Here is a 19,473-nt window from a genome sequence, read left to right on the forward strand (position 1 = left end):
TTTTTCCCAATATTTTCCTACAAACAAATACCACCAAGGGAAAGAACTGTCAATCAAATGTTCTAGAATTTTTTATGCAAACTTAATATACATTTAAGATTCAGGGTAAGTATACTAATCATAGTAACAATGTCATTACCGTATATCAGAAGGAGGAGATGCTGCATTAAGAAAGAAAGTCTGCAAAGTGAACGCACAAGTAAATTAGAAGTGAGTAGAACACTTGTAATTAAAGTTTTATAAAGGTGAATTATAAAATGGTGGAAAACAGACTTCAGTTAAATATAGAAAGTTTTGAATTCTTTTTTCAAAAAAGAGTTTGACAGGAACCAGGAGTTTGAAGTTCTAATCTTAGCACTTGACTAATTTCTCATCTACGATCTTTTCTTACCTATGTACTGAGGGAATTCATGTAAAGTTTCTTCTGTCTGGAATATTCTATAATTCTTTCATTGACTTGCTCTGTAAAATAGCACATCCTTTGGCTTATCCTAGATCAGGTGGCTCCATTAATTTTACGATATCTCTTAACTGTGCTGTAGTCCACAGAAACATTTCTCTTTTGTGAATCTCACAAAAATTAGATGTAAGTGAGGCATTGTTGATAGAAGCCACTACATATAAAATTTAAGTCTATAAGACATTCCTTTCTTGTGAGTTGCTAGTAGTAATTCTAACTACCCTCCATACGAACTTCTTTCTTATACCTTTGTTAACCCTGAATTAGTTGAAGCTGTCACTTCATTTGAGCGAAATAGGATCTTAATTTTCACTTCCTCAATAAAGTAATTAGAAATTCCTAAACTAAATGTAACTTCCTTAAGTTTAAAGGGGTCTCCAGTTATGTTTTAATATAACCTCTAAATAATAATGCTGAAATGATTGTTTCAGAAGATAGTTTTCATGATAGCTATTACCCACGAACCAGTATTTTGACTGAACTTGCAAGGATGGCTCAATTCATGTGTCTTATAATGGGATGAAATTTGTACCTTAAAGTTTTATGTCAAAAATGTAATAAGGATTAAAGTTCGGGAATAAGAACTTACTGCATTTGCCTGTTTCATAGCCTTACCATCATTTATAGAGCATTTTCAATTACTGCTGAAAAAAATGCCCAAAGTTTTCTTTAAATAAGTTCATACCAGTGAATTTTTCTCTCATTTGTTTTCTTCAGTATGCTCTACAATGCCGGATGTCTACTTTATCTTTGGAGTATACACACACCCATGCACATACACATATTTTTGCTCACATAACTGTGTAGCTTTTGGTGTAAACTAAGCACATCTTGTTGAAATGCTAACTTTTCAACCACTACTGGAATTCTGTACTCTCAGCAATAGACAAGATATGAGTTAGAAGGTGCTCAGTTTCCCCGGGCTTGGGTTACAGGACATACCTCTGGGTTACAAGCCATTCCCCAAGGTTACAAGTCCCTCCTCTAGGCCCTCCCCTAGAGGAAAGTTACTGTTGATAGTTAGACCTATTTTTAGCATCAACACTAGGAAATTGAGAACTCGGGGGGCTGGCTTATGCAAATCCAGTGGCTGGGCATGCTCAGTGGAGAGGGGTTATGTAATCCTGGTAGCTGAATGACCTTCCAGTATGGGTGCTAAAAAGCACTGAATATTCTTGAATGTGTTTGGTGCATGTGATAGACTTTGACCAATGAACATGCTCCAGAAAGAGAACTGAGCATGTGCAAGACTAATGTTACATAACAGTGGACCACTCCCTTAATTGAATATTCATTAGATAGTGAAACTATAAAAGCTGAATCCCAGCAGAAGGCAAGGCTATTGCTCACTCTGTCAGGAGCCATCCCACACTCTGCCTGTGGAGTGTGTATTTCTTTCTTTTTGTATCAAGCTTATTTTCAGCAAGCAGCTGCTCACTCTCTTGAGCCAGCCTGCACTCTGTACTAAACTTTAAGTGTGTATTTATTACTTTTGTATTAAATTTGGCCTGCCCAGTCTCTGGAGCTAGGCTGCACTTTCTGTGTGAAATCTGTATTTCTTATTCATTATATTAAACCTGTTCTCACTTTCTACTGTAACGCTGCTCTTGAATTCTTTCCTGTGGCAGAGTCAAGAATCTTGTAAGAGGACCAGGTGGGTTGAAGCCGACTATTGGGCCTCACAGACCCTTGCCCCAACATTAGGTGTGTTAAACTTCTTTTTACATGCAGAATCAGTTAACAATTCCATGTCAACACTGACCACCCCATTCAAGATCACTGCAATACTTCCAGTGCAATATCATTAGTATTCTGTTAGCAAGTGTAGTATGGTTATACCATTTCATAGCCAATGCTATGTGTGCTACACTCGTACAAGATCATCATTTTTTACTTTGTTTATGAACTGTGTGTGTGAACCATTTCTTATTCTAGTCCTCTTGTATTCTGGAATTTCTTCCTATGCCATGTTTGTAGTATTTTCTTCAATCTCCAGTTCCATGATAGCTTTATCAAAGAGAAAGTACTATTTAGGACTAAAATGTGTAATAATATCACATGGAACTTATTTATCACATGTTATATACCATTTTCTTTCATTTGTTTACCAATTTTACACACAAAGGAAGAAAAACAAGAATGAGATTCAGATTTACAAAATGTCAAAGCAAGGATTCAAAGAGTTCTGCACTTCTCAAAGCCAAAGGTCCTTTCCATTTGGTCACACTCACTCCCTTTTCTGCTGCCTTCGGTGTAGAGGTATATAGCTTTTGATGATTCATGTTGTGCTTAAAGAATCATTAATAATAATTTTCTTGATGCCCACAACTTTTTTTTTCAATTTTCCATCATAGGATTCATAAAGGACACTTCTGTATCTTGAGATGACTCTGTAATGACTACCTGGATACTGTGCCATAGTGGAATGACAAAAGGCAGTTTATCCACACTTAGGCAGATCAGATTGTCAGTGACAGAGAGGGCCATGATCACCACCTTTTCTCTCGCCTTCACTCCATTCTTCCGCACTATAAATCAGGACTTGAAAATACACCTTCCATCCCAAGGAAGGGTTACACTTGATTTTAGCATTTCCCTATCTGTATTCCTTGGGTTCATTCCTAAGCAAAACAGTAGTTTTATAAAATAAAAATGCGGGCCGAGCCCGTGGCGCACTCGGGAGAGTGCGGCGCTGGGAGTGCAGCAGCGCTCCCGCTGCGGGTTCGGATCCTATATAGGGATGACTGGTGTGCTCACAGCGCTCACTGGCTGAGCGCGACGCAGCCAGTCTCAAAAAGGACAAAAAAAATAAAATAAAAATGCTATGGGTTGAATCACATTTGGAAAAACACTGAGCTAAATGAAGATAAACAAATTTCTTTATGGTAGGACTGTTCAGTGCCTGTAATATGCTAATGTGCATTATGATTCTCCAAAAAGAGGAAAAAGTCAGTAGCTTTCCTCAAGCTTATTTGCCTATGGGACATTCACGTAACTGATACCTGATAATACTATTTGGCAAATCCGATGGAGAAACATATCTTTAAGTAGTTATCAACTATTTACACATTACAGTAAAGAAAGGATAGGAGAGAATGATTTGATAAGAGTAAAATTTACTTGGTGTCAATAAGCTTCCAAATATAATTGCTAATTTTGGAGACAATTTTACTTAGGGCTCATTCTGGAACAGGACACTCTCACATGTGTAGCTGCTGGGCATGGCAGTCGAAGAAAACAGCATAATGTGTGCTGACAGTACAAGCAAAATTGTTCATTTTCACCAAAAGATTGTAAAGATAGCTACATAAATACTTTTGTCAACATTACCTGCAATGCAAGAGTAGAGTAATAAGCATCTTTAGTGCAGCAGACAGCAAGCAGTTGATCAGGTAATAGAATAATCTTACCTAAATGTACTAATAGGCTACTGAAAAAAAGGAAACAAACAAAAAACAGATCCAGTTCAGCAATTTCTTATTGAACCAATTTGTTTTTAATGTCAATGTCACTTACAAAATCACTCCCTCTTAGGAAGTTAGGAAGATAGGAAGTTAGTAAGCAGCTTGACAAGGCCACTTAATTATCCCATTAGCACAAATGTACTTAGTTTCTGTGTCACTAAAGAGATGGAGTAATGCTGGAGTTTATTTCCATGTGCATATGCTCTCTGTCCCCAATTAAATGGTGAACTTAAGGTGATGTCTACTCGTCTGTTACTTTTGAACTTTTTCATTGCTACATTCCTTTTTTACAATTTGGGCTTTTAACACATTTGGTCAACTTGACTCTCAGGCAAATAAAGATAGACCAGTCTCTTGCAGCTGTATTTAATGAAGAAGACCTTACTAAATTGAAGGAGTTCGGGTGTCTTCTTACGTACCTATTTTAATGACTGGATTTATTTAAATCATAGTGTAGATACAAGACATTACTTTTATTTTGTTCTTCAGAAGAATTATTCATTGCCTTTTCCCAATGACTATCCCTTTTTGTAAAAAAAATATTGTAGTACAAAAAAATCTAGGAGTGATAAAGGGTTCTCTCACACACAGAACCAGAGATTTCACCATAGACACAATGACCTGTTTAGGGTGTTCTTTATATTGCTTATTTTCTGTTAAGTGTTTTGTAATATTTACATGTGAATTTTTTTTTGAAACATCATTGTAGATTACAGAATTATCTCAAAACAAACAAACAAAAAAAATCCAATAACGGTAAACCTCTCTGTGACCTGCGCCTTCAGTCAAATTGTCTATAGCTAGGTATGGCCGCTCCTTGCCACATTGGTTCAATTATCACTCAGTGACAGAAGAAAGACTCTAATTATTTCTTCTACATAGCAAAAAAGCACACACTAATTTTATTTTATGAAGGTCTGTGTTATGGACTGAATGTTTGTGTCTGTCCCCAAATTTATATGTTGAAATTCTAACTCCCAGTGTCATGGTATTAGGAAGATGGGCCTTTGGGAGGTTCTTATATATCATGAAGGTGGAGCCCTCAGAATGGGATTAGTGCCCTTATAAAAGGGACCCCAGAGAGCTCTCTGTCCCTCTCCCTTCCCCATCCCTTTTTGCCTTCCCCATTCCCCTCCCTTCTCCCTCTCTTTCTCTCTCTCTCTGCCTCATGAGCATATTACAAGGAGTCTAAGATACTTTTCTTGTCTGTGAAAACTAAAAATACCTAGTCAAGGCCTGGCACTCAGTGTTTGTGGGTGAGCTGCAGTCTATTTACCCCAGTCAGACTATTGATGCTTTTCTTTCTACTTCTCTATTAGCAGTACTAATGGACTTTGAAAGATTTGCATTTCTTCAGCTGCATTATTCTGCCTCATTTTCTTAATGCTATCCTGTGGGTTTTGTCAGTCTCCCCCTTTATCTACTTCTTCAGTCTAAATTAAATTCAAACAAGCGTACATCATTCTCTATGAATATTATAAAACCTACAAAGCAAATTCTTCCGTGAACATAGTAAATAACACTTCCAAAGGTAATATTTAAGTGCAATTTTGAGCAAAGTCATCTCACTTTGTAATGGAACTAGATAATTAAACAAAATAAACTGCTTAAGATAACATTAAGGAGTTGGCTGCAGGAAAACTCAGCAAAGCAAGACAACTGAGCTAGGGCTTTTTTTTCCTCCTCATTAGTTCAGGTGAAGCTCCTAGGTATGCTGTGTTGAGATCTTTCCTCCTCTCCCTCATAAAGACTGTTTTTCTCTGACTTGTTGTCCTTGCCCGTGAGGTTGCTTAGGAAGCAGGATCTGCTAGCATAGAAAGCAGAGAGGACTGTCAAATGGAAACTGTGACCTATTCTACCCAGTATTCTTTCCCCTGCCACCTACCATTTAAGTGTCTGAGAATTCTGGTAACAAGCAAAAAGTAGGCTGCTGATACTTATTTGTACTACCGATTTTTTTCTCAGGAAACCTAACTGCACATCTAAAGTCCACTTGGTAGATATTTGAACTAGGTGTTAACTAGATAGTTGGAACTCTTTGCACACAGGAAGTATTTTCCTTCCGGTGGCTCCCCTATGGCATGGACACACTTCAATTCGTTTGCCCTTTGTCCCAGATGGGAAAGAGGACCCATGTAACCAAAGCAACTGACTTTGACCTAAAGCATGAAAAACAGAAAAGAAACTGGTTTTTCGCATCGGACCCACATTTTTGGATAGCTGGCTGATAACTGGCTTCTGTCATTTTCCCCCACCTTCCGCTAGGCTATAACTTCATAACATTCTAACCTGACTTTCTCTGCTTCTTCTCTCTATTCCTTACTAGTAAATAAATGCATCTTTCTTTACCCTACATCTAAAAGAATTTATTTTAAATGACCCTTAAAAATAAATGTAGGCCTTTGCCACTTATTCAGAGACAGAATTTTGGCTCCCCTTTTGTAACTGCCCTGAGGCGAGGTGTGTAGAGAGGAGGGATATGTGAAAGTTCCTTATAACCACCAGAATCCGGATAATTGGAAATATGGAATACAAAGTATTTCAGGATCGGTATAATATTCTTTGCTATAATATGCTGCCTTTCATCTAATGAATTTCTTTTCCCTTTTAAGATCAGGTAGCCAGTTCTATGCTTTTATATTTGGTACCTACAGAGAGAGTTCACAGTTTCGGGAAAAAGAGGTAAGAATTCTTATAGACATTAAAGCTATGACTGAATTAACTATCAAACTAAGGAGCCAATTAGTCCTTCACAGAACCACAAATTAGGATAGTTATAAAGAAAACCACAAGTATAAAATTAGGAACCAGAAATTTTGGTGACTTCTCCAATCATCTCTGAGCTATCTCAGGCCTTCTTTGCTAATCAAAGCTCACACAGCCATTTCTTCTCAAGGCTTCTTAACCAACTGGGATAGTTATAAAGAAAACCACAAGTATAAAATTAGGAACCAGAAATTTTGGTGACTTCTCCGATCATCTCTGAGCTATCTCAGGCCTTCTTTGCTAATCAAAGCTCACACAGCCATTTCTTCTCAAGGCTTCTTAACCAACTGTGGTAACTGGGGACAGGATGAGGCAGCCACCTCCCAGAGCTCCTGACGGGAAAAGGGCATTGCTTTCCTTTATTGTTTTATTTCAAAACTTATTTCAGAGTTTATTTTCTTCCTTTTTTTAAAGCCCTCCTTGGATAAAGAGGCCCTTGAAACCTCTTCAGTACATAGATTCTATCTTCTCCAACTCTTTTTTCCTCCAACCTCTGCATCTGGGGAAATATTTTTATCTGTTATGAGGATGGGGAAGAAAATAAATGAATATCCTTCCAAATCGTTTGTCTTACACCTAGGTTACTGTTTTCAAACTTTTCAATAAGAGAATGCAGATTTTAATGTTTGAACTTCCTATTGCTACCAAGACAGTTACTTCTTTCTTAAAGCAAAGGTTTTAGGGTAAGCAGGGAACGTGGGGAGATGGTGATAACTTAATAACCTACTGATATATAATACCATTGGTTTTATTGATTGGGGCTACTGGTTGATTGTGTAAGAAAAGTTTTGAGGTACTTAAGTGTAGTAAAGGGCAGTGGTTGCAAGCACAGAGAAGCCTCTCCAGGAATGCTCTTGATCTTAATGTACAGGATTGATGTGAGGTCTGATGTACATAAATTAGTCAGCCCAGTATTTGGCACATAGAATGCCTACTAGCAATTATTAATAGTGACATGGAAAATATCAATTTCAAAATAAAGAATGCTTACTGATGATGTTTAGACCTTAGCAAAAATATATCCTGTATGTTGCAATGATGCCAGCAATTAGCACATGCTGTATTAATGGCTCTCCTCCTAAAACTTTTTTTTATAAGAAGGATTGGAAGCTGATTGGATGTTCACAATCTCATCACAGGAAATCTGTATAGAAGTGAACTTCAAAAAGTTTGTGGAAAATAAATTGAAAGATATTACAGATCTTTCCATGAACTTTTTAAAGTACCCTCATGTAACACTCCTATGGAGAGACACTTAAACTTTTGTCAATTTTTTCTTATATTTTCCATTCATTCTAAATATATAGAAATGTACACTTATTTTTATTATGTCAATATATACTCATTAAAAAAACATAAAATGAAAAAAAAGCACCCCTAAATCTTCTATCTCTATCATTTCACCTATGCTTTTAACAAACACTTTGCTAATCCTATTTCAAGGAATGTAATCACAAAATGTGTGGATTTTTGATTGGCTCTTTTCTATGTTTTTCCATTTCTATGTAGTCATAATAAGTAAGACTTCCATCGTGTTAAAGTGTTCTACTAAATAAGTGTCATTCTATGTCTCCCACTGAGCACAGAATGGGTAAGAAGCTCTTTTTGGACAAGCTGGGACAGAATTCTGGCTCCCCATTTATTACCTGTGGGATCAAGGGATGATTTTCTTTTATCTCCTGCTTTGGTTTCCTTATCTTTAAAAGAATAATACCCACATCTTAGGGCTTGTTGCGAAACTTAAAAGAGTTACTAAATAACAAGATAGTGTAAGCCCTCAACACACAGAAGCAAGCATTACATTTGCAATTGCATGTGCATGTCCAGTTACCATTTTTCACAATGGCTACAGCAATGCTACTCTGAAAAATATTTTTCATGACTTATATATTTTAGGCATTACTTTAGATATTAGATTTTCTTAGATTTTTGTAATTACTGGATTCAAATTATTATTTTTTTAATAGGGGTGTAAGAGAGCTTTGGTAGGTATCTCCTGTTTTCTAAAATACATAAAAGCCCTCAAAACAGCTATTTGAGGTTTTTATGTCATGGAATTACTGGAGATATCTTCATAAGGTTCTATTAATATTTTAATATATGAATAGAGTCTAAAACTGGTCCTCTTTGTATCCTAACAACTCACCTACCTGGTGTTTAGTAATTTTCTGAACATATCTGGTAGAAATACAAAGTACATGGTGGAAGAATCAAGAAAACTTTTGAAGAGCCATAATTTATGCCACACAATATACGGAGTAAAGCTCAAGCACTCAATCCACTCAGGTTGTCATTCATAGCTGTGGGATCTAGATTCACATGAATTTCTAATGGCCTTTCTGGATTTCTAGTAGAATAGAAGCAAAATAAAATAAGATTTGTTTTCAAAGTAAAGTAATATAAAACTAAATTGAATTAAATTAATCAAAATAGAGATTAACAGTTTCAATAAGAGTAGTAAAATGTGCCAGCCTATAGCTAGGCATCTTGAGCAAAGAATGGAAAATATTCACATAATCAGAACATAAGAACCATAAACACAGAACAGTGTGTAAGGTCATTTATCGTGATGGCAAACAGCCTTATGCAACTCAGTATGCCCAGGGGACATTGCTGTATTAGATCAGAAGACAATAATTTAAATTCTTACTGAATCATCAATGGCAGTTTAAATGATAGTATGTTCTCTCTATGTACAGGAAGGTAAACAATTTTTTTTTTAAATGACAAAAACGGCCAAGATTATTATTTTTAAATGCCTGTGTTTTAAGAATTAAAAACAAATCATAAAGGGCCGGCCCGGTGGCGCACTGGATAGTGCGCTGCTTGGGAAGCGCGGCGGCGCTCCCGTCCGAGGGTTCGGATCCCACGTACAGACCGGCTCCCGCTCACTGGCTGAGCGAGGCGCGGGAGCAACGCCGAGGCTTGCGATCCCGTCGCCGGTCCCCGGTCCGGTACGGGGGCAACACTGAGGGTTGCGATCCGTTGCCGGACACGGAAAAAAGACAAAAAGACAAAAAAAAAAAAACAAATCATAAAACAAATTTTTCAGAATGACTTATTCACAGAAGGTCTGCATTTGTTTCAGAGACAACCATGTGCTAGTGAAGTTCTATGCTTTTTTCCCTTCTTGGATCCTGACAGGCACACTGACTGGCAGAAACTTAGAGGGGAATGGACAAGACAGTTGTCACAATGAACCAATAGCCCTGGCAAACTGTCCTCTGTCTTACCCTACAATTGTACAATGAAAGAAACTCATCTTTGAAAATTATATTCTCCATTTCCCACTTTATAGAACATTTTCGAATTAGAGGTGCAGGCTGATTACAATGTTATTTTCTTTCACTTCTTTTAAATAAAAATTTTAACACTGTATTTTCTGAATTTTTCCCCTGTTGTTTGTTCACTGTGTAATATTCCAATTTGATGAAGGCAAGTTTATTCTCTTAAGAGCTATCATCCCACAGAAACCACAACAGCTTAGTCAAGAGGAGACCAGAACATTTGTTCCTTATTCTGTTCCATTAAGCAAGGCAGGACTGTGACATCGTCATGAAACACTCAGCTGTAAAATTTATTCAGAGAAAAGAATATTATGGTTATATTTATCCATTTCAACATTATAATTATAATTATCAGCTCCTTCGGATGTTTACATTACAAATCTTTCATTCATAAAATATATGATAGTAATGCATCTCATTCATGCCTCTCCAGATATTGTAGTAGGCTGTTTAAAAATTAGAGTAAAACATAAATATAAAAGGTTCATCATGCATATAAATTTATTTTGTATTTAATTGAAGGCAGATGTTAAAGAAAATCTCAGTAGTGCAATAATGACATAAAACTGTTTAATATTTGTAAATATGTGTTTATTATTTATAAATGCATGCTTTACATATAACACAACAAAAACAGAACAAATTTTACCTATGGATATTTATTTGATTGTTAAAACCATGAGTAGAGTTTTTATTTCTTTTTTCCCCTTTAATGCTATTTTTTCAATTGCCTGAAAATACTGCCTGACAAAAGCATTCTGGCTAATACTGTAATTTAGAAAAGCATTGAAATGTGCCCTCCACTAGGAAAGTCACAGGTTCTTGGTTCTCCTGTTACTTGTGCAATAAGGAGTTTATAATGGAAATGACAACACACCATTAACTATAGCACTGCTTGTGGGCATTGATATAAATATCACTACAGATTAAAGATCTCTGCAAGAGTTTTAGTCAAGCAGGATTAGCAAATAAATTATTTGATCTGAAGATGAAATTGTGATAGACCAGATAAAGTAGATTTCCTGCCATATTCTTAATTTCATTTGTTTCCCAGAGTGGCAATGATTTTTCTTAGTTTGCAAAGAGCCTCATATGTGAGTCCTGTGGCTAGAGAGTGCAGCCAAGAAGTGTAGAAGGAAACAGAAGGTTATGACAGTAAAGGGATGGGAGAGGAGGCACTGGGCTCAGTGTGTCGGGATTGTGGCTCACAGCTTTTAAGTGGTTTACAGAAACTGATATTTCAGAGCCATTAAACATGTATATATCCACAACCTCAGGCAATATAAGATGGATATTCTAGTCTCAACCTTTCAGGCTTTGAAATTTCCTGTAGTAGTCATAAGAAGCTCAAAATTACAACAGTTTGAGTAGATATTTACCAGTGGTTCCTATGTAATTTATAATAATATTGGTACGTGCTATGGTTTGAATGTATGTGTCTCCCCAAACTTCATATGTTGAAACCCAACTCCTAATGTAATGGAATTAGGGGATGGGATCCTTGGGAAGTGTTTGGAAAGTTAGTGCCCCTATAAAAGGGATCCAGAGAGCTAGTTAGCCCATTCCACAATGTGAAGACACAGTGAGAAGGCTCCATCTACGAGAAAGCAGGCCCTCAGCAGACACTGAATCTGCTGGCTCCTTCATCTTCCTCCAAGACCGTGAGAATTAAATTTCTATTGTTTATAAACTACCACCTAGTTTATGGCATTTTGAGATAGCAGCCAGAACTATACTTAGCAGCCCAACTAAGAAAGTATGTAAATGTATTGACATGTTTCTGAAAGAGTGTATTTGTGAATATGTGGGTGTATTCCCTGCAAGGAAATGTATTTCTTATATCAGTTCAGTAACCCCATCCATAGACTTTGTTGTTATGGAGGTCACGACCCATGTGAGCAATGACATTTTTATCTTATTATTGGCAGGCAAAAATTAAAATTGCATCTGTGCCTACCTTGATTTTTATATGCATTCACTGCATTAGATACATTATTGGCTTGCATTTATATTGCTACTCTAGTTTCATGTGCTAAATTTTCACTTACTCCTAAATTATGCTATTCAGTAATCTCGGTGAACACATCAAATCACTGTACAGATAAATAAAAAATAATTATGTTAATTAATTACATGTTAATGTATTATATATTAAAATATTTTTTATTAATTCTGTCATTCATTTTATTCAGATATTCAAAGTTTGTACACACTATAGCTGTGAAAGAGATTTCTAGATCAATTCTGCTTTGTTTTGCACATAACACAGGCTGTGAAGCAGGAAAAAAGAGTGGCATGAGTGCTTCAGTAGGATAATTAGCTGCTTTTTGGGTTTCTCCCTTTCCAAGAGGAAATTAAATGCCACACTGAATATACTAATTATCCTGATTTCAGCATCACATATTGCACACAGATATTGGTATTCAACTGTGTAATCCACAGATATGTTCAATCAACTATAATAAGCATATCAGTTTTCAAATAATGTCTTAATGTTCTAAATTGAAAATGCCTATAGAGTTGAACAGTGTATTTGGAATGTGGGATGCATCAATTTGTAGGAATAACTCAATAAACAATGTGAGACTCTCCAATAATATTCCAAAAGTAAAGCATAATTGATTTTTATTGCTATTGGTAATTCTGCATTTTCATACCCATATCATCTACTTTATGTAACCACTAGCATGCATTTCAAACTAAAACTAGTTAATATAATCTAATCGAAGGGCAAAACGTATTGGACAAATAGGCTGAGAAGTAATAAATACTTGTCATATCCATTTATAAATCTACTTGCAAAACTTTTGTGGCTTCCAATGGTATAGAAATATACTCTCTGCTCTAGGCAAAAGTCCTCCTCAGTACAACATCATAGTAGGATATTATATAACTTTCATTCAAATCCATAGCAATAAAATGACAAAGCTGTGTTTGACTTTGCTAAGTTAAAAGAAGATATCGTGATTAAGAAAACAATCTCTTTCCTTCCCTCGATTAAAGCATGACAAGTAGCTAATAAGATAGTCTGAATTCATATCAGGAAGGTGGCTAAAAATGTACAAAATTCATACAGATGTTTTGAGTGAGAAACAGGATAAAAAATTAGCTCAAAAATGACATGTATTTTAAATACGTACAGGCACTAGGAGGATATAAATAAGGATATTCATAGTATTATTTCCAAAGAATATTAAACATTTTTGGCATGTTTAAATAATAGTATTTGTTAATTGGGTGAGAATAAAACAGTTGATTCACATTAAAGAAACTGCAAAATTAAAAAAAAAAAAAAAAAAAAAAAACCCCCCCCCCCCCCCCCCAAAAAAAAAGAAGAAGCCGCACTGAGAGCAATGGAAGACTCTGGAACAGCAACACCATATTGAAGTATGAACTAAAGGATGAATCAAATATATGCAACAGAGCACTACTTGATTTTACATTTTTTTCCTCAAAAACAAAAAAAAGTAAAAGTTTTGAGGTCAGTAACTCTCACCAAAAACCCATAGTAGTGACAAAGAGTGGCAGTAAAAAAGCTCAGAAGAAAAGATGAGCATCATAGAAGGGAAAAAAAAAAAAAAGCTGGTGTATGATGTATGGTGGCTATGGTGGTAAGTAGTGTCAGGACCAATTAGAACCAACCAACAAATCCAAACAAAACTTGACACAAGAATTGAGGTGCCTAACATTGATTAGACTAAACCTGATGGAGACAAGAAACCGATGATGGATGCAAGACTGATAACAACTGGTCGTACTTAGTAAGGCTCTATTTTCACAGAACAGTGCCAGAAAGTGAGGGAGTGAGCAGTGAAGCAAGAACATGAGTAATTTGCCACCAGCAAGAGAAACTGTGGCTTCCATATGAAAACACTTGAAAATAGCATGCATTTTGATTTTACATTGGGACAAAACTTTTGAAGAAGTTAATCACTTTCCTTGTGAACTAAAAGAGCATATTCTGGCTAAAATAAATATCTTTTATTGTCACAGGCTCATTTATATGCGTAAACTTAATAAAAGGGACCTAATATGCCTATGATTATTAAATAAAATTAAGCATGTTTTATTATGTGAAAAAAAAAATTGCATAGTGCTTGTTATGTACCAGGGATTGTTTTAAGTATTTTTCAAATTATTTTTAGTGCATTTAAATCGTGCACAAATGATACGAAGTTGGTACTGTTGATATCCTAATTTAAAGCTGGAAAGACTGAAGTCCAGGCCCCCACTAATGGCTGCAGGGTTGAGAAAAATACCCAGGCAATCTGATTCTGTGTAATCTAGTAGATCATCTGTGCAGGGTCAGTAGCAAAAGAGCACATGAGAATACATTCATGAGACGGCCTCGCTATTCCAGGGAATAGTTAGGAGTGAGGTTAGGCATTTTGTAAAGCAGAGGTGGGTCAGATGTAGGACAGTTTGGAATATGTGTGATTGCTCTTTAGTATTTAACATGCATTTACTGATGTAAGGAATTATATCTACTGAATGCTCTCAAAGTAGGTTTCATATACAGTAATAGAGGGTCTGTTATGTGCTAAAAAAATTAATAGCACTTTGAAGATGAAAGAAATATAACAATATCTAAGACTTCATGAAGTAAGTCTGGAAGCAATACCTGTTTTTTTTATTATTTTGTACTATTTTGTTATACTGCCTGATAAACCCTAACATATCTATTCTATCATGAACATAAGTGTGAAAATGTATATAAAGTTATATGGATAGGGCGATTTTGTCTATATGTGAGCAAGAGAGTGGTTTTGTTTTTCTCATTGCTCTGCTTGCTTTTGAAACTTAATTTTCATAATGTCATAGAATTATTATAAATGTATACCAAAATACTTAATTTCTATTTTTAGAGTATTGTTTTGAATTTGTGTTCTGATATAGGTCAAGCTTCTTTAGACATCTTGAGAAAAATTTAGCTAGCAAAAACAACCTTTTAAAGAAAATCAATCTGATTAAAATTACCTATGAACAAAAGAGGTTGTAATCAAGATCTTATTGGAAGAAGGCAGGCACTGCCAAGTACTTGAAGACTGTATTGGTGTGTTATTCAGAATAGGGTAGGCCATACAACCATGACAAATGACTCCCAAAATATCATTAGTTTAATACTAAAAGGTTTATTGCTCATTCAAGTAAGATGGAAGTCTCATGGCCCTCTCTCACCTTAACATTACATGGAGCACATGGCTTCTGACATTACTGTGGCCTAGAAACAGAGTGGTGCAGAACACACACACATCATTTCTTAATGTCTGCAGATTGGAAATGAAACACATGATTTATGCTTTAAGTCCATTATCTAGAACTAGTTACAAGACACCAACATAATTTCAAGCTATTATGGGAAACATAAGGGACCACATTGAAATATTTGAAAGATTAAATAATTATTTTTCTCTCCCTTCTACAAAATAATATTGAAAATAATAGGAATCATAATAGGTAAGAACTAGTAGAAAGACAAAAAAGACTAGTAGAAGACTATATTTTTAAAAACATAGTGCCTTAATATGATGCTACTTGCTTACATATTTTAAAAATGAAAGTTAATAAAGATTAATATGCTTATATATTTGTCAATCATACTTTCACAAGAATAGAAAAGTGAAATTCAAGAGTGCTAGAATCTACAAAGACAGACTCAAACAGCAAATGCAAGGGGAGGGGAATAAAAAATATTGGAGCATGAACACAGATTAGCTGATTTGAGCAGTGGTTAAAATTATTGTTGAGTCAGCTATCCAACTACCAATTTAGAATTCGCCTTTAATTTATAAATTATTGTTGACAGAGAAATATGAAGAGCTGAAACTAGGCCAGCTATCATAAAACAACAGCTGCAAAGCAAGAGGGCAAGTATATTTTACTATCAAAATTAAGGCCCCCCCTGCTCTCCTGGAAGTAACTTTATTTTCATGAAAAGATAAGGAAATTAAGAAAAACTAAATGGTCTTTCTCTTTTAATTATTTTTTTTTTAAGTAAGCTGGTCTCAACCAATACACCAATAAACTGCTTCCTCTGGAATATGATTTAGAGTATTAATTCTTACCATAGGATAGATAAACACTGAAGTCAGGAAATATTCAGTATTATGACATAGCTGGCATACGTCTTATGACTACCAGTTGGAAAAGTGGACATGATCATATCACTTCAACACAATGACCCTCATTACCCTTCCCTTTATAATGTGGAAAAATAACAGCTGCAAAATAAGTTTAGTGTTGAAATTCTAAGATATAATGTATGTAAATTCTCTAGGACAATGCTTGTGTATAGAAGGTGGAAAGCATTAGAAATAATGAATCTCTATATAGCAGGCATTAAAATAATAAAAATCAAAGGCAAACCGTAGGAGTTCACATTGAATGTGCATTCCAGTAACAAAGTCCTTCACAGATATTTCCCCCTACCCCAATTCCTACAAGCAAGCAACACGTGTAAAAAGTATTGGAAAAAATTCTTTTTTAGGGAGAACACATGATGAAACCATACTTAATGAATCACACCAGTAGAGCCCGAGGGGAAGAATTAAGTTGAAAAGGAAGGTTTTGTTTGTTTGTTTGTTTGTTTGTTTGTTTGTTTTAATCTCTGTATTAGGGCTCTTCAAAGAGACAGAACTGATAAGATATGTGGATGGATGGATAGACTGATGAAAGGAGATTTATTAGCGAAACTGGCTCACATAATTATGAAGGCTGAAAAATCCCATGACAGCCTATCTGCAAGCTTCAGACCCTGTGATGCCAATAGTGTGGCTCAGTCCACATATGAAATCCTCTGAACCAGGGAAGCTGGTGATGTAACTCTCAGTCCCAAACTAAAGGCCTGAGAAGCTGGAGGGCCACTAATGTAAGTCCTGAAGTCCAAAAGCCAGAGAAGGAGTGTGTCTGAGATCCAAGAGAGAGAAAAGAATTAGCCTTAATTATGCCTTTTCGTTCTTTCTGAAACCCCGACTAATGGGATGGTCCACAACTCACATGCCAGTCCCCTCCAGAAACATCCTCACCGACATTCCCAGACACCATGTTTTACTAGTTCTCTAGATATTACTTAATGCAGTCAAATTTACACCTAAAATTATCTATCACAATCTCCCTAGCCTGGAAAACTAGTTCTCCCTGAAGCTAAAGTAAAGAATCAAGTTTGTTGATTAGGTATTAAGTAACCAATAAGAGAGTTTTTTAATCTCAGGAGTGAATCATTTAGGTTCAACAATGAAAACATTGATTTCAGCAAAGAAACAGCAAAATGCATTTTTTGATTGAATACATCTTTTGTATTGCCTGTAAAATGCCAACAACTGTTGGAAATAAGCTTTAAGACATCAATTGTTCTGGTATTACTTATAATTTTATTTGAAAATCAATGAGTATATTGATATAAATTTATCATAAGTAAAAATTATTAAATTATTGATCATTGGTTTTTCTAGTTTGTTTGTTAAATATACATTTTCGAGTATTAATATAAAAATTGTAGGAATTAATTTATAGCTAAAATGAGAATCATTAGTTATAATATTGTATCTTTTAAGGTTTTAAATCAAAACCCACTCAATAATAATTTGTTCCTAAGTAATACAATGATAAATACCTATACTTAAACATATTTATTTAAAATATGCTGATTCACTGCTTAAAAGTTGCATGAAAATCCTACAACTGAGATTTTGTCGTGCTAGAATACCTATTTCCATTGAAGAACTTTTATCAGGGTGAAAACAACATAATGTTTAAAGTTGCAACCTGTGTTCTCTTCCAGTTTTACTTATATACAACAACAATTCTTTCTTTTAGTAAGTTTCAGCAGCTTTGACTCCAAATATTTTAATAAGAATAAATTGATAATGGAATAACCATGGAGATTCATGGGAATTCTCTAGAAACAGTACAATATTATGTGGGAAAGTTCAGGGCACTTTCAGTTTAGAAAGCGGCACCTTAGAGCTTCCTGGGAACTTAGTTTAGGTTTAAGGAAAAATACTTTTTTAAAGATCCCTATGAAGGTGATGAGGGAAGTGTCTATTTTACATATAGTGCTGGAAACTCATGGATTGACTTGAAAACTTTTCGGTGCCTTGGAACTACTTCATCACTCAGATCTCTTCTTATCAGAAGGTAAATGAATGTTCAGTTCTGTACATCCTTCATTCAAGCCTAAAGCCCATTCTTGGTAACCATCTTTATTAGCCTAAAATTTCATGGGGTGGATATTGGATAAGCAAATTTATTCTCCTTTTAAAACCAGCTTAAATTGTTTTAATTGGAAAACAGATCCTTCAGTCTTCAGCACTATTAGACAGGAAAACTGTCGGAGTAAGTGTGATGGTTAGTTTTACATGTCAGCTTGGCTAAACTATAGTAACCAGTTATTCAAACACTAACCTAGGTCTTGTTGTGAAGCTATTTTGTGGATGTGATTGTCATGTACAATCAGTTGATGTTTATTTAAGTAAAGGAGTGGGTGGTTAAGTAAATGATGTGGGTGGTTAAAAGCTTAAATTGAGTAAAGCAAAAACTTAAGAGCAAAAGCTGAGATTTTTCTGGAAAAGAAAAAAATCTACCTCAAGACTACAGCATCAACTCCTGCCTAAGTTTCCAGCTTACCAACCAAATTGCCGGCTCCCACAATCACATGAAATAATTTTGTAAATCTCTCTCATATATATATATATATATATGTATATACTCTCCTATTGATTCTGTTTCTCTGCAGACCCCTGACTGCTGATACAGGAGATGATACTAGTAATTATTTAGTGCACATGACTTGCCAGGGAATTGCACATGTGTAATCTCATTGAAGTCTGACAATAGTCCAGTGAATTACATGTTCATTGTACGATCAACTAATGTTGACATACCATGTACACAACGTGATATGATAAGCTATGGAAACAAGATGTTGAACAAATAAAGTCTCTTCTTTTAATGAGTTTGCAGAGTTTTGAGAAATGAGAAGTTATAAACAAGAAAGAATAGAGATAAGATGCATAGTGGTTAATTCTTTAAAGGAAATAAATATATTAGGACCTTACTATTGAAATACAGAGGAAGAGAGCCACCAAACCCAGTTTTGTGGTTTTAGGGTATGGGCTTCCCATAGGAGGCTGAGGCAAGACAGTTGAGTTGAAGCTCACCAGGGTAAATGAAGAAGCTTCTAGGCTGAGAGAAAGTATACCAAAGATCTGGAATATGCTGAACATTAGGAAATGACTGGAGTATTGTTGAGATGAGGCTAGAACACCAAGTAGGTCAAGAAGCTTCTTATAATCCAGACTAATAATCTTGAACTTTATTAATCTCATTTTTATCTGTGAAGAAATTAGCTATGGAGAAATTAATTAATTAATTTGCCACATTTTCACAGTTAATAATAGCAGATCAGATTTCTGATTCCAGATATTAGACTGAGCACAATAAAATGAGAATAAGCATTAGGAGAGGGAGGAAGTATATCCACAGCAATGCTGGTTAC

Source organism: Galeopterus variegatus, unplaced genomic scaffold, assembly GCF_000696425.1.
Source record: "Galeopterus variegatus unplaced genomic scaffold, G_variegatus-3.0.2 Scaffold4969, whole genome shotgun sequence".
Taxonomy (NCBI): domain Eukaryota; kingdom Metazoa; phylum Chordata; class Mammalia; order Dermoptera; family Cynocephalidae; genus Galeopterus; species Galeopterus variegatus.